Below are 17901 nucleotides of genomic sequence, written 5' to 3' on the forward strand. Positions count from 1 at the left end.
GCATAAAATAGTAAAACCTGTCCACTGTAAAACACTATTGTAGTTATTTTGCCAGCCAGAAACACACGTTGAATGTGATTTGAGTTCCTGTAAATCAATGGAAATGTGGTGCATGAAAACTAAAGGTGTAAGGGTTGATAGTTTGACAGCATAACAAGTGTCATTGTGGAGACTGTATATAAGCCAAATGTAGATTTTGCATTTATTACATGAGTTACCCATCCCACTGCTGAAAGTGAAATGGTTACAAATGGGTTTCATCAAATATTATACCTTCTATTATCCTTAGTCCCAACCTTAAAAAAGGCTGACTGACCCAATCAATTTGCAATTTTTGCATTATTAAGAACATATTCTCTTCATACCATTGAGAAAAGCATCTGTAGATCAGGTTCTCATTCCAGACCATTGCCTCTGGCCAAAGCTTTCTTCTTAACAACATAAAAAGTAAAAAATGCAGAAAACAGTGAGTCACAGAAAATTCGGTTTAAATGCCCAGCATTCTTTTAATAGAAATTGCAGGTAGAATTTCATCTGTATTAGTCAGGGTTTCAGAATAGCAGGTAGGATGTGTATCTAACTGTCAGATTTCTATGAGTAATTCAATTGGCATGGAATAAATTTGGTTATATTCGTGACTGGTATTTCAAGGTTTTTGTTTTTTGTTTTTTGTTTTTTTTCCACTGTGGAGATGGACCCAGATCTAAAAACCATATATTGTGGCAATTTTCCCCCTCTGATGACCTAACTCCACCTATCTCCCTCAATAAGTCCCACTTTGAAAAACTACAGTATATTTCTGGTTACGTACGATCAGTTGAACCCACATATTTATCATTTCTTCCTCCCAAAACTCCACAAATAAGAGTAAAGGAGGGACGTCCCTGGTGGCGCAGTGGTTGGGAATCCACCTGCCAATGCAGGGGTTATGGGTTCGAGCCCTGGTCCGGGAATATCCCACATGCCATGGAGCAACTAAGCCCATGAGCCACAACTACTGAGCCTGAGAGCCACAACTACTGAAGCTTGCACACCTAGAGCCCGTGCTCTGCAACAGGAGAAGCCACCGCAATGAGAAGCCTGCTCGCCGCAACTAGAGAAAGCCCACGCACAGCAACGAAGACCCAACGCAGCCAAAAATAAATAAAATAAATAAATTTAAAGAGAAAAAAAAAAGAGTAAAGGAATAGGGACTTCCCTGGTGGCACCGTGCAGAATCTGCCTGCCAGTGCACGGGACACGGGTTCGATCCCTGGCCTGGGAAGATCCCACATGCTGCGGAGCAACTAAGCCCATGTGCCACAACTACTGAGCCTGCACTCTAGAGCCCGCAAGCCACAACTACTGAGCCCATGTACCTAGAGCCTGTGCCCTGCAACAAAGAGAAGCCACTGCAATGAGAAGCCCACACACCACAACGAAGAGTAGCCCCCGCTTGCCTCAACTAGAGAAAGCCTGTGCACAGCAATGAAGACCCAATGCAGCCAAAAAATAAATAAATTAATTAATTAAAAAAAAAAGAATAAAGGAATAAAAAAGACATAAATGGAGGAGGCCGGCCTACAATATCGTTTCCAATGATCCCTGCTTCCTGGTCTTCACAATCTGTGCAGTCTCCCCAGATCACTCCCAGGTTGGTCTGTTTGACCAATATCATATGGCAAAAGTGAAGTCGTGAAGTCTGTCACCTCGGATATTATGTTATAGAAGAATATTGCCTCTCTCTCTCTCTCTCTCTCTCTCGTCTGTCTTTCCCTCTCTCTCTTTCTCTTCCGTCTCTCACTCTGATGAAACAGTCTATTCTATTGTGAACAGCCAAACGGAGAGACTTAGGTGGGGAGACTCTGAACCTTCTGGCCAATAGTCAGCGGGGAACAGAGGCTTGCCTCCAACTATGTGAGTGAACTTGGGATGGGTTGTTCAACCCATTTGAGCTTTCAGATGCCAGCAGCCCCAGATGAAAGCTTAACAGCAATCTCATGGGACACCCCAAGCCAGCACCACCCAGCCCAGCCACTCCCAGATTTCTGAGCCCCAGGACCTGTGAGATATGATCAATGTTTGCTGTTTTCATCAGCTGGGCCTAGGGTCCTTTGTTACACAGCAATGGACAACTGATACATAAATGTACAATGAGCAAGAAATCAGGAGTGTATTTCACAAACAGTGGATAAAGAAACCAAAGGCAGTTCAGATGCTAATTAGAGGCTTTTGCAGGAGAAGTTATCAGTGAGGATCGATCTAATCCATGTCATAGCACTGCAGAAAGACTCGGGAGCTGGAGTCGCGAAATATCAAAGAAGATGACAATAGAGCAAGAGGGTAAAAACAGGAGAATTAGATGCAGGTGCGTATAAGAAACAGCCAGATCCCAATATTATATCCTCTACCTAAATGAGAGAAAGAAGATTCTGTGGAGGCAACAAACCAGAGAGCTCCAGGCTGTGGGAGCAGCTATAGTAGAAGGTTGGTGAGAGGTGATGAACTGAAACCAGGAAGGACAAGGGAAAATTCATGCATCAGATAAAATAAGACTCTCAGTCCCCTTCTGACTCTCAACTCAAGCATATGTTATCGAGGACTATCTACCTGCAAACGCAGGGAAGAAAGGTTTTGATTCTTTCCAGGAAAACACACACACACACACACACACACACACACACACAGCGCGTATGCTCACACGTGTGCGCGTGAGAGAGAGAGATAAAGAACCTATTGTTTGGAGGTCCCCGACAAAACACCAGAACCCCACAAGTTGATAAGTCCCTGACACACCAGTTAAAGTGAAACCCACCAGTTGATAAGTCCCTGTCACAAACATTGACATTCCAATCAGCTTTTCAATGCTTTACCCTTAAATATAAATGGAAAGTTACTTTTCGTCAGACATTAGAAGAAAGCTTAAACACCTAAAACATAGAGATCAAAAAAAAAAAAACTGTTAAAAGAATAAGTCAGTAGAAATAGATACAATAAAGGAATTAGAGTAAAACTTTTAAAACACATAATTTGGGCTTCCCTGGTGGCGCAGTGGTTAAGAATCAGCCTGTCAATGCAGGGAACATGGGTTCGATCCCTTGTGCAGGAAGATCCCACATGACGCAGAGCAACTAAGCCCGTGCGCCACAGCTACTGACCCTGTGCTCTAGAGCCTGTGAGCCACAACTACTGAGCCCGCAAGCCACAACTACTGAAGCCCGTGCGCCTAGAGCCCATGCTCCACAGCAAGAGAAGCCACCGCAATGAGAAGCCCACGCACCGCAATGAAGAGTAGCCCCTGCTCACCGCAGCTAGAGAAAGCCCGCGCACAGCAACAAAGACCCAATGCAGCCAAAAATAAATAAATTTTTAAAAGAAAACAAAAAAACACATAATTTATAAATTTAAATTTATAAGAGGATATAAAATATTGAATCTATACACAAGAACAGGGTGTAAGAAATAAGAAATAGAGAAAAATAGTTTTTGCAAATAAAAATAAGAGAGTCACACTTCTTGAAAATAAATAGTAGGGTGAAAAAATAACTTTGAGACAAGTGTCAGAGAGTAGAACAAAAAATTTAAATGATCAGTAATAACAGAGGAAACATAAGAAAATTAGAGAGTTGGTACATGAGGTCCACAGTCTAGCTAATATGAGTCTCATAAAGAAAAAAAAAAGCAATATGAGGGATGTAAATTATCAAAGATCTGTTAGCAACAACAAAAAAATATTTACCAGAATAAAACTTGAAATTTTATGTTGAAAGTCACCATCCACTGACAGGAAAAAATGAGGGAAAAGTTACAATAAAAAGTCAATGTGGTTGACAAATGCTTGCAAATGGACATTCAGATAAAGGGTTCATTGATCCCTGATCGTATTTTTATTTTTTTCAAAATGGTAAACCTTCTATTTATAGCCAATTATCTATTTCCTTACAACATTAGGTTTAATTATTATTTATACTTTCATTTTGTTTTAAATCATTTTCCTGATTTACTCAATATGCCATCTTTCTTTAAAACTCAAGCAGCCACTATTTGTTTTGTTTTGTTTTGTTTCTGGTTTTGCCACCCGTGTGCTGAGCACAAGTGTTCAGGGTCTAGCCATATTTACTTAGGTCCAGTTTTTCATCAGCCAAGTGGTAAAAGTTAATTTCATATTGGGAAAAATGTTGGAATATACAACATGTGATGCAAAACATCACATTTATTTATGTATTTTTTTCTTCCCTAAAGTATAGTACATGCCTAATGCCTTCTCACATGTATTAATTTAATGAAATGCCTCTTTACAAGGGTTGCTTGCTAATGATAGGATTTGAGTTCTGGCAGGCAATATTTAGGGTATTTATTTTTAAATAGGGATAATAGGTGTATTTATGGGCAAATGGTCCCATTTCTCTTAGAGAGTCATAGACATTTTTTGAAGGTTATTTTCTTGTAAGTATAAGCTTCTTCCTGGGTGTAGAGCCATTAAGAGTGAATCTAATTTCAACTCACATGTAACATACCAAATATTTGCATTCACAGTGATCTATTTTTTACCAAAGACTGGTAGTCAGTGTGGTCGCAAGTCTACAAGCTGTGCTTGGAGTGGAAGGAAAATATATATAATATTTACATATATAACTTTTGATATGTTTATATTAAATATTTAATAATTTAAATAGTCAGAGCAGTAGTTTCTACTTTTTAAAATAGTATAAAGACCAGTGACAGTGACAAAGTATCTATTTCTGCCTTGCCTCTAAAGAAAGCATAATTAATCTTTCAGAAGACATTTATTAACCCAGAGGATGATTTCACAATGTGGAATCCACCTGATGTACGTTTCAGTCAATATGTGTTTAATTCTGACCTTGGAGACACTACCTCATAAGGGACAGACCAAGAGCATGAAAATGACAAAAGAGCCTCTGAATATTCTTACTGGGGCTGACTGTCCTGGGCAGGGTAAAGCCATAATGCCAAGGTCAGTGGTGAGACACTGACTTGGCCAACCTTCGCCAACTTAACCAAGCGTGAAAACAGGTCTCCAGCCAAGTCTGTCGTGGTGGCAAAGGAAATTCGGAGAAGGCTTCTCTCCACAGTTGGCTTTGAATGAGCAACAGTTGGTTAGCGCATTGTGATTATGAGAATAAGACCATGGACATAATCCCAGCCTCATCCATTAATATCATTTATTTCCATGACCACCAACTGCACCATCAGCCTTGCCAGCAATATTAGAAATGCTCACATTTGGTTACCAGGACAATTGAGCAAGAAGCAGCTCAGCATAACTGTACTCAAAGCTGTGGATAAAAAGACTTTGATGACCAGGTCAGCATGATTAAATTTGTATACATCTACATTTTATCGTTTTGCTACCTATACTGAATTTTAATTTGGGCTTAGATTACAATAATGTATAAATGCGCAAGGCAGCAATCTAGGTCAATAGACTGATTTTTACCACAGGGACCCAAGGGGAAGTTCCTGGAATTTAGAAGATGAAATTCCCACATTCTGCATGCTTAGCTTTCTTAGTTAATGTCCAGCTGAGTTATGGTGTGTAGGAGAGTCCAAGTTTTCAAGTCAAAATCTTCACACTCATGATTTTCAGAGGTGAAACAATATGATTTAGAGGAGTATAGACTCTAAGTCTTCCCTCTCCTCAATTTCCCTGATATTTAAATCATAAAATAAGGGTAAGTGGAGAAGCTTGTTGATATTAGGCTCCTTTCCATCAGGTAATAAAATAGCAATTTGCAAGCTGTGAAATTACTTTCAGAGCCATGCAAGGGTACATGAGAGTTGAGGACAACAGCTGTTCTAGGTGGTTTCTTTGCTGAGAAATGGTGCTGATGGAGGTGTTGCAGTGACTAGAGGTGACAGTGAAAATGATGGTGGTGTGGGTGTTGGTGATGGAATGGGTGGTGGAGGCGAGGATGAGGGAGACGGTGGAAGTCTTGGTGGTGATATTAGAGGTGGGGATGGTGCTGGAAGTGTTGCTGATGTAGACGGTAGTGAAAAGGTTGTGGTGGTCAATTATGGCAGGTGGGGCTGTTGATGGCGAAGCAGAGGTGATGGAGGAGCCTTTGATGGCAGAGGTAACGGTGGCGGTGGAGATGGTATCAGAGATGGATGTGAGATGTTTGGGTTGGAAATGGTGGGCATTGTGCAGGGGATGAGTTGCTACCTTTTTCTGAGCATCTCTTTTCTGTGTGAAAAGGAGAAAAGGACAATCAGTGTTAGAACTCAATCTTCTGTTGCTGCCATAACAAACCACCACAAACTCTGCCACGTGGAACATTGATATTATCTCATCGTCCATCCTCCAGAAGTCCGGGTTGACTCTTCAGGCTTCTCTTCTCTCCAGGTTTCACAAGTCCAAAATCAAGGTGCCCGTTGTCTCTGCTCTTAGAGGGATGCTGTGGGAAGATCACTTTTCGGAGCTCTTTCAGGTTCCTTGCAGTTGGAGGTCTGAGGGCCCCGTTCTCTTGCTGGCTTTCAGCAAGGGCTGGTCTTTGCCCCTGGAGGCTGCCCACACTCCTTTTCCTTGCAGCCCCCCTCCAGCAATAGTGGGTCAAGTCCGTCATCCTTTCAATCACCGTGCTCCCCTTCTGCCATATTTCTCTGACTGCTTCTTCTGCCTTCCTCTTCTGCTGAAAGGGCTCATGTGATTACATGGCACCTCCAGATAATCTAGGATTATCACCCCATTTTAAGATCAGCTGATTATTATCTTTAGGTACACTTGCACATTTCTTCACAGTAGTAACTAGCCTGGGTTAGTGTTTGGTTGACTAACAAGGGACAGGAGACTTGGGGGTACATCTTGAGAATTCTACTATATATATAGAACCTCCAGTGCCTCCTTTCAGTTTAGTGGATCTTCAGTTTGCCAAATGGACTGGAAATTAGGTGATCTAAATGTTCATTGAACCCTCAGAGAGATTGCCTTCTAAATGGTCTCCCTAGTTTCAGTTACATAGCTATAAGAGTCAACATCTCCCTGGGGTTTTATTTACCTGGTATCTCCCTGCCAGATATTACCCCTGAGGCCTTAAATGTCAGCATGCCAGGCTGGGGACCATAAAGCTTCCTGATATATTTTTCTTTTCCTGACCTCCCTATAGGACTTGCCTGCCTCATTTATTTTGAACCAAGCATATGCTTTTTTTGTACTATTATCTATCATACATATATTTTTGTCATGTCCCATAGATTCTAACTTCCTGGGAATTGGTGTCATATTTTATACTTATTTTTCATTTTTGCTCTAGAGAGGAGTGGAGAAGGAGGTATTGTCCTAATAGCATCACTAGTATAATATTAAGGGCACTGGGTGTTGAAAATTTTGTTATTGCAACAAAAGATTAGGACTATAAAATCTTCATGCACCCTGGGAGAAAGAGCCTGAGCAATAAATAAGACTAGGGCTGCAGCAAACAAACAATAACATCAACAGCAAAACCCAAATTAAAAGCCCTACCAATTCCCTTGTGTCTTTTTGTGAAATCTCCTCCATGACTAGATGTCCGGATGAAAGCATTATTTCCTTACATCTTCTTTGTAGTGATGCCAATGCCCTTCAGACAAAGACCTCCAGAAACTCAGCTGTAGTTAAACAATTTGGGTTTATTTTTTTGTTGCAGAAAAGAAGACTGTGTACCATGAAAAACCCAGGGGGTGTTTCAGTAAGAGGGTGTTGGAAAGAACCTGTGGCAAGAATTGGGCTTTAGTTGGGTGCTTTAGAGAAGGGCTAAGGAAGAAAGAGTTTGCTCTAAGTTAGATCAAGCAGGACCATTTTATGATTATCTCAGTAAATCTTACCTATAGAGGGAAGATTAGAAGAAAGATCAAGCTCCAGTGGGTAAATAGCTGTCTACCATTCTAGCCAAGAGAGGGTGGTGTTTGGTATTTTGTGGGTGGCTTTTTTAAAATCTGTGCTTTAGCCAAATGATGACGTGTGAAGTGGCTTTGTTTTGACTCTTTTGTCATGGTCTCAGGGTAACCCTGCCTGGGTCTGGCATTCTGTAAGATTGGTGTTGCTCCACAGAGCGTCATGGGCTAGTGATGTGTCCAGGCTTCCTTCTGGATGTCAGATTCACTTGTTTTCTTACTTTCTCAGAGGTATACCAGTGGTTTTATTTCTGAACCCGAGAAAAAGTTTCTTTATGGTTATAATGAAATGATTCCTAATATAAATTATATTTATTGATTTTTTTTTTCTAATTTTCCAGTTTGTTTCCTTTATTTTATTTTTTAAATTCTTTTTCAAATTCTTTTTCCCTTTAGGTTGTTACATAATACTGAGCAGAGTTCCCTGTGCTATACAGTAGGTCCTTGTTGGTTATCCCTTTTAAATACACTGCTGTATTTATTATGTATTTATTGATCTCAATTCCGAAGTACTGTTTATAAATATAATGATGGTGGTGATGATGATTATAATGGCATTAATAATAATAACACCAATGAAAGGAGAGCAGAGGACATGAGATGGGAAATGAGGGAGGGGTGAGAATACCTCGGCGAGGGCTAACCATCCCCAACAACTGCTTTATCTTATCTAATATACATGGAACCATTCGGGGTAGGTATTTATTATCTGCATTTCTCATATAAGGACATTGAGAGGCCAAAGTTCGGTTAATTTGAGGGAGATAGCAGCTTATAATAAGTGAGTGTCTTTAGTTGATTCCCGAGAAGCAGAAGATTCATATAAAAGTTGGGTTTTGGGGGGAGGTATGATTGACATATAACATTAGATTAGTAGAATGCATGTTTTCTAAAGAGTTTTCCGCAGGAAATACCAGTGGGGACTTAGGGAAGTGAGATGGGGAAGGAAGGAAGGCCAAGGAAGAGTCAGGCATTCACCAAAGCCCCACAAAGAGACTCAAAAAATAAATAAACAAAAATTTTAAAATTATTCAGAATCACACACACACACACACACACACACACAAGTTTTCAGGAGGAACAAGAGGATCCGTGAACTCCTACGGGATGGAAAGTCTCCTTGTCCACAAAGTGGAAGTCTGTGGTCCAGCAGCTCTCAAATGTCAGCTGAATCAGCAACACCCAGAGGGCTGGTTGAAACACGGAGCTTCTCATTTAGTAGGCGTGTGGCGGGACTCAAGAAATTTTTATTATTTTTAACCAGTTCCCGAGTGAAGCTGCTACTCCAAGGGCACCACACTTTGAAAAGCACTGATACAGGCTGAGGACAGCCCTTCAGCCAAAGACACAGATGCTGGCTGTCGGGAGTGAAGTGTGGGAGCTGACAGCAGCTGCTCCAGCTTGGACCTCCATCTTCCTGTATCCAAATCTGGCCTCTCAATGTGTGTGGGATAAGACTTCTTAATTGGGTAGCACAAGAAGCCACGGAAGAAACCTATTTGAGCCTTGTCTATGTTCACTGAAGATGAAGCATCAAACTGCACAGCTGGTTTAGAAGATGATTAGTGTGAGATGTAGAGTAAAATAAAAATATGTATTTATATACTTGGCATTTTGGTTGGGACTTCGTGTTTTCCTCTGTGCTGAGGCCCTAAAACCATAGCTGCACGTTTTCACTATCTTTAACCAACTCGTTCTAGCTGCCAAGTTCCAGAAGTACCACCTGCCATCACAGTATTCTCTATGCTGTGGATCTCGATTTAGTTTTAGCTTCAAATAATTATTTTATTCAGTAAAGGTGATTATTTTTAAATAGCTAACCAAACTTGATTTAATATTAATGACGTTCTAAGATATATCCTATTGATAAATTCACAATTCATAGATTAGTTTACGGATACCTTGTTCTAAATTTTGGATTTGGGGAATAGGTCGCTCTACCCAGGACCATAAAAAGCTCCATTTCTCCTGTCCAGGTTTCAACCAACAAGAGAGTTCCTTGTCACACTGGGAAGAGCACAGGGAGCAGGAATGTTCTGGAAAGAGTTGAGGATGAAAGTGGATGCGAGTCCCAGGTTTATCTGTGTTACACTTTTTTCCCATGGGCAGTCGGGATAATTCTTGTCCTATGTTGACTCGGGTCATACGAGGGCTTTCCATGTGTTTACACACAAATCTTCACTGCCCCCAGTGAGGTAAGTACATCAGGGTCTGGCAGAAGTAAAGGCTGTTCCATGCATTTTTCATGAGAAAAATTTCAATAAAGTGAAATAACTCGGTGTCCCAAACACCATGCCAACAAATGACAAGAAAGCCTGTTTACATTTGGATTGTGTAACCAGCAGAGCTTGGATTTCCTACATTCCAAGGCTGCCAGCCAGCCCTTTCAGTTAAGGCATTAAAAAAAAAAAAAAAAAAGTTCAATTAAAAAAAAAGAAAGAACTGTTTGAAGAACTACCTGGGAAACATATGTCATTAGAAAATTTTATTTAAAACGATTTTTTGAAAAACAATTACCATCATATATAGGATTTCAGTTTATACAGGCAAAGTTCGTTGGGACTTTGACCCAAATTATCTCAATTATTTATATGTCGCAAATACCGGAAATATCCATATAGCTGAGGCAAAAATGGTTTGTTCCTAATTTTCTGAACAAGAGTCATTCTTCCATACCTACTAAACACTGTATAATCCTATAATCCTTCAAATGTACTGAGAAGACATAATTTTAAAGTAAATAAATAAATACATAATAATTGGACTTGCAGGAGAGAACATAAATATAAAATATTTTCCAGTGTCAGCTAATACTCCTCTATAGAAAGTCGTGATTTTCAAAGTATGGTCTCTAGATCAACAATATCGATATCACTTGGGAATTTGTTAGTACGCAAATTCTAGGGGTCCTTCTCCAGACCTACAGAATCAGAAACTTTAGGTTTAAGGGCCCAGTAATGTGTATTTTAACAGGGTTTTTCGGTGACTCTGATCCAAGTCAGAGACCCAGCAGATACTACTTAGTGACGAAATGATAACCGTAGAACTCAGAATAGCGGGTAACACAGTGTGGCACCACAGCAGAGATAACAATTTTATTTTATTTTATTGTTTTTGTTTTATGTAAGCATATGCGTAAATAGAAAAAGAGAAAAGAGGAGACAGAGAAAGAATAGAGAATTTTAGCAGTCTTATAGGCTATTTATTTTTGCCATATGCTTCTCAGTCTTTTTCCAAGATTTCTTCATGGCCTATGTATTCGTTTGGTGATTAGAACTATGTTATTAAAGAGAAAAACAAGAGGTATCGTTGGGCATATTGTGGCGCATTTAGGAATTGTGCCAAGTTCTAGCGCAGCAACGTACAAAGCAAACATCATCCAGGGTGTAGCAGATGCACGTGAGCGGCTCTGTTCTCTTCGTAAAGTATGGAAACTGTCATCACACAGCTTATAACCACATTTTCACCTGCTCTTACGGTAGGTGTCTTAAACTGCTGGCACGCAGCTGCCTAAGACTCAGGGAGAGCCTGGCTGAAAGGGGTGCTGCCGCAGGGACTTTCTTGTTCAGAGTCCTCCTGGGGGTCCAGAGGCTCTCTTGCTCTGGTTTGCAAATGGAGGTGTTCATGGCTTCTTTGTTAGACCGTTTGATACTTGACCTTTTTTTCTTTAATGACTGAGATGGTGAATACTTAATTTTGGGAAATATCTGAAGCCATCCTTGGAGAGTTAAGAGACAGAAATCAGACAGGTCTTTTGGAATGTCTGACTTGGTTCTATGCTGGAATTGCCAAGGAATTCAGAAGCAAATTCTGTCCTCCGAAGTGTATGAGTATTTTTATTGCTGCTATAACAAAGCGTCATAAACCTAGTGTATTAAAACCACACTGACTTATTCTCTTACAGTCCTGGAGGTCAGAAGTTCTAAATTCAGGGAGTTGGTAAGGTTGCTTTCCTTCTGGAGGCTCCGGGGGAGAATCCATTTCCTTGCATTCTCTAAGCTTCTAGACACCGCCTACAGTCCAGGGTTCATGGCCTCCTTCAGTCAATCTGACCTCTGTTTCCATCACATCTCCTTTTACTTTGACTCTCCTGCCTCCCTCTTAACTTGTGAGGACCACGGTGATTCCATTGTGCCCACCCATGTAATCCAGAATAATCCTCCCATCTCAAAACCTTTAACTTCATCGTATGTGCAAAGTCCCTTTTGCCATGTAAGTAACATATTCACAGGTTCTGGGAATTAGGACGTAAGCATTTTGGGGGAGCCATTATTCTGCTCATCATACAAAGGAGGAACGTTCTCAATGCTGAATTAGATTGTTCTTTATCCACATAGCAAAAGAATATTGAACTCCTCTGATTCCTGTCACATTTGCAAAAGATGGAGAGACAGATCTCAAAGGTTGTATAAATATTACCCTTGACAATGACAAGGTCCATGCAGCGTGCTAGTGAAGAAAACCAAGCTTATTTGGTGATATTAACTTGAATTTACAAAACTTTGTGAATTGAATAAAATAACACTCATGTATTTACCTATTATAAAAGTTATGCATTGTGATTAAGTATTAACATTAATATCAAAAATGCAGATTAAAAAAGAATGATGGTCTCTTGGATATTTATATGCATATTATTTTTTGTTTTTACAAAATCGGACTTTAACGCACATCGTGTTTTGCAACTCTTGTCACAACTTTCTTGTAAAATCTTTTCTGATAGTATTATTCATTTACTAAATTCCACAAAATTATAAATTATTACATAATTTATCCACTATTATTGGAGATGTAGGTTGTTTGAATCTTTTAATTACATAAAAATGTTATGTTGAACATTCTAGCAGGTAAATATCTATCTGTGCATATTCATGATTATTTCCAGGAAGTAAAATAACTAGAACAAAGAATGGCTGAATATTTTTTAAATACTTACCTCCCTATTGGTGACATCAATGCCTTAAAATCAAACATAGGTGTTAATAGAAAGACAATGTTTGGGGCCATCCCATTAGCTTTATAAGAATTTTTTCCGTCACTTCTTTGGAGATAGAAATCTCATAGTCAACTGCATTAGTTATAGAATAGAGCATCTATACTCTAAAGAGATGGTACGTAAGTGTACTTAGGTTCTAGGTCTTTAAACAGCCTTCATTTTAAATGCATGGCATGACTCAGAAAACAAATTTAAGGTTACCAAAGGGGAAAGGTTGGGAGGGATAAATTAGGGGGTTGGGATTACATATACGCACTACTATATACAAAATAGATGATCCACAAGGACCTACTGTAGAGCACAGGGAACTCTACTCAATACTCTGTAATAGCCTATATGGAAAAAGAATCAGAAAAAGAATAGATATACGTGTATGTATAACTGAATCACTTTGCTGTACACCTGAAACTAACATAACATGATAAATTAACTCTACTCCAATATAAAATAAAGAGTTTTAAAAATGTATGGCATGTCACTTCATCTCTATGGAGAGAGACTACTGTACTTTGCTCTGAGTAGAGACAGCTCTCAGTGGTAGACGTAATCAGACTGGGAAAGGGGGACAACTCCAGGAATTACCAGCAAAAGCATGGGCTGGACTAAAGACAAACGAAACTTTTGTTAAAGGAAAATATCTACAGGGAGAGTTTGCAGAGGCATGAAAATTAAAGTTAATGTTCATCAGTGTAACCCAGTCAGGAGCTGTGGCTATCTCCCCTGCAGATATACATACCTGTAAGGAAGAAAAAGATATTTTTTCTGACCTTGAAGCTTATGATCATTGAATACTGAAACCTTAGAAATCATTTGGATGACATCTGTCGAAAATTACAGGATAAAAATAACAGCTAACTGAATGTTATTACTGTATTCCAGATACAGTGTTAAATGCTTATGTACACTGTTACCAGTATTCCTCACAGCATTTTTAGGAAGGAGAGATCCCCATTCTACAAATGTAAAACTGAGGCTAGAAGACTTAACAAATTTAGAACTTGAAGATGGTCGTAGAGTTAATAAATGTTGGCCCATGTCTGAATAACACCAAGATCTATCACCTTAGATGCTTATTTGGCTTCAGGAAAGTAAAAGAGAGAAGTGTGTAGAAAGGAGGATTTTGAAATTAAGTTAATGATTAAATCATTTTCTGAACTATTTGAGTGATGATGACATACTCATGATATAAGAGAAACAAGCCAATCTCTTTTTAATATAATGTGAAATCAATTTTTAGATCAACATGAAAGTTTGCAAAAGATAAATTTGTGTGTGTGTGTGTACACAGCCTTGTATACAGCAGTGGTCTTTGAATGATAGAGTCGTAAATGATTTAAGTTTACTTCATTATTTTGCATTTTCTATAATGAAGATGATAGTCTATTTTATAAGTTCCTTTTTAATAATCAACAGAATGTGTAACCATTTATTTTTAAAAAAAAACAGAAAGTGGGGTAGCTGACTGAAAGCTTTATTGAATTTTCCACAAATATGCACAAGGGAAAGTGATCATTTTTCTAATTAATAGTACAGATATGGAGTTAGACATAAATTCCTTCTGTGCTGTTTTTAATTTGTGAGACAAACAAAAGTTACGATATCTAAGAAGAATTAGGACAAATCAGTCCATGACATACTTTATCTTTCTCTTGAAACAAATAGTAAATACACACATGCAGGAATAAAACATTAACCTTACACTGAATTCTTGTTACAGAACTCAAACAAGCCTTCTGGAAGCTGCTACCAAAGATTTAAATTACCAAATATTTTGCAACAGTCAACATAGGTTGAGATCCAATTCTCGGAGAGTTCAGGGATTTTGAGCATGGGCCACCTGTTCTCCTTGCTTGGCCCTGCAATAAACCTTTCTCTGCTCAAAAAAACAAAAAAAAAACAGACTCGATTCTCTTAACTTTAATCTTACACATACTGTAGCTGCAAATGGCTGAAAACACATTGTTTTTCAATCAAATCAAAGTAGACCTTGGGATCTAGCAAATGTCTGGAACAAGTAGAAATGGCAACATAAGTTGAAGTCCTGGGCTTTCTTTGAGATGTAGACTGCCTTTGAACATTATATTGGTCTCAGTTTGGGAACTGAAAATCACTTGTAATGAATTCAATGCAATTTCTTTAATCTGTGAACTCATAGAGTTAATGCAGGTAAGGTTATTTGTTTTCAATGAGCCATTTAATATCATGAAGGAGGGTTTTTGTAATCCCTAATTAATTTTTGCCCTCAGCCCACCAATTGGTTAATAACCCAGGGGAGTGAACAGGCAGCCTCCTTCCCCTTCCAAATAATTGCTACCCCAGTAGCAATGTCACATGCAAAACCACCACCGTTAAAATAATAACAAATCTGGGTAAATGATGATGGCCTTAATGAGTCAAACAAATTTCAATTCTTATTGATTAATTGGTGAAATTTATATCATAACCACTGCAAATCTACCTTAAATAAATGTAGGCATGGAGAAGGGAGCTGTGATTTTTATTGAGACTACTTCAACTATCCAAACAAATGTTTCTTTTTTTCGTGAGCAGAATATAACATAGGCCTGTGCAAGATGACTGACTGCTATATTTAACTCAGACAAATGCATAACAAATCACTATTCTGCAGTAAGAAGGCACACCTCATAGGCTCCTGCTTCTTTCTTTCCTTTTTTTTTTTCTTTCATTGGGGCCTGGGTATAAGACCACAGCCATCTAAATAATCCTCCAGAAATAAACCAATGAAATTGTGAGTCTGACAACAGACACAGTATTATACCTGCAGCTGCTAAATATTTCCATAGTCCAACCACCTTTCCAGTAAAAATTTTATCCTGGGGGAAAGTCAGCAACTAAGATTTTAACTACTTTTCTGCAATAGAAAAGTTTGGAGCAATTGAGCCTTCATAAATTTCAATGTTTATGGCCTTTATTTTTCTTACAGAATTACCCACCTATCAAGTATATTGTGAAAATACTACCACTGTATTACTATGTTCCCATATAAATAAATTCTTTAAAAAATTTCGGATGATGAACAATGAGACTACCTCCTAAGAAAGTACAGAATTCCAAAACAATTTTCTTGTTTTCTATATTACTTGCTATGTTCATAATTGTTGAATGAGCGTTTCAATTACACGAATATTGGAAACTAAAAATGTTTGTAGATGTCTCGGCCAATTATCTGAACTGTGCACATTCACTAACTAGCCTGCTCTGTTTTGATGGAATTCTAAAAGGTTAGAATGTTTGGCTCTTGCATCCTTCCTGTTCTCTTTGCAGAAATAGTATTTATTTCGGTACAGCCAGGAATTTATGAACATATTTTCAATGGATACCATGCTAATACTGGGATTATGACATAGTGAACTTATTCTTTGCTACCCGGGAATCTACACGGGTATTGGAAAGAAAGATCATTTACAATAAATAGCAAGCGACCTCTGGAACTTTGGTGAGAATATAAATAGCTACAACTGTTAAAAAGAAAATTTGCATTATTTATCAAAAATTTAAATGTGAGAACCGTAATATACTAGTTCCAGTAATACATCCATATATATGTATGTGTAGCAAAATTGTGTATAATGATGTCCACCACGATATTATTTGTAATGGCAAAGAACAACAATATATGAAAGGATTGTCAAAAGGAAAACGTTTATAATCTTTGCTTATCCTGAGTTCTTCCAAAGAACACAGCCTGAGGAGGTGGCTTGCCTGTAGGTTTATTTTGGGAGTGGGTCCCAATCAGTGGGAGTAGAAACAAGGGAGTTAGAGAAAAGGAGGGGACATATTATTATTTTTTTTTTTTGCAAGACAAAACCAATTTATTGTTTTGTTCTCATCTCTCATCAAATTTAGTGCTTTTTTTTTTTCATGGAAAGGCATTTTATTTTAAATATAGCAGTGTATATATGTCAATCCCAAACTCCCTAACTATCCCTTCCCCCCCACCCTTCCACCCGGTTGCTATAAGTTCGTTCTCTAAGTCTGTTAGTCTGTTTCTGTTTTGTAAAGAAGTTCATTTGTATTTTATTTTATTTTTAGATTCCACATATAAGCGATATCATATATTTGTCTTTAACTCTGTCCGACTTACTATTTCTAAAGCATGTTATTGATCTTGTGGTTTCCAGGGCAACTACGTATCAATCCTGCTTGGGTACCCTCTGAAGAAATGTGTAGAACTGGCTTTGGTATTATTTCCCGGGGGTTGGAATCTGATATTTGTGGCCTCCAACACTCATGAGTTTCCCTATGGGGTCTCAGCTTCCTTGCACCTCCAAGTTCTCTCCTTGTAAGAATTTCTGAGCGGTTGCCCACGGGCCTCCGACGTGGCGGCAGAGAAATCAAAGGGCAGGAAGGGAAAGTCACACAGTGCCGTGGAGCTAAGGCTCAGCCTGTGAACCACAGAGCAGATTCAGCCCTGTTTCCGCTGTGTCCCACAAACGCCGTATGTTCATTTTCATTTTCATTCAATTAAAAATTCATTGGCCTTTTGATTTTCCTTTGACCTATCAGTTCTTTAGGTGTATTATTTAACTCCCCAAATTTGGGATTTCCCAGATATCTTTCTGTTATTGATTTTTAGATTGGTTGTGTGGGGAGAGAAAACATGCTTTGTATGATTTCACCAATTTTTTTTTTCAAATTTTTATCTTATATTGGGTTATAGTTGATTTACAGTGTTGCGTTAGTTTCAGGTGTACAGCAAAGTGATTCAGTTATCCATATACATATACCCATTCTTTTTCAGACTCTTTTCCCACATAGGTTATGACAGAATATTGAGTAGAGTTCCCTGTGCTATACAGTAGGTCCTTGTGGATTATCTATTTTATATATAGCAGTGTGTATCACTTTTAAATTGAGTTTGTTTAATGGCAAAAAAATATAACCTATCGTGGTGAATTATCCTTGTGCATTTAAATGTGCGTTCTGTGTATCGGGTGGAATCGTCTCTAGATGCCAATTAAGGTCAAGTTGGATGATAATGCTGTTCAGGTCTTCTATGTCCTTTAAGGTTA

The sequence above is a fragment of the Balaenoptera physalus genome (genome assembly GCF_965194825.1).
Source record: "Balaenoptera physalus genome assembly, chromosome: 20".
Lineage (NCBI taxonomy): Eukaryota > Metazoa > Chordata > Mammalia > Artiodactyla > Balaenopteridae > Balaenoptera > Balaenoptera physalus.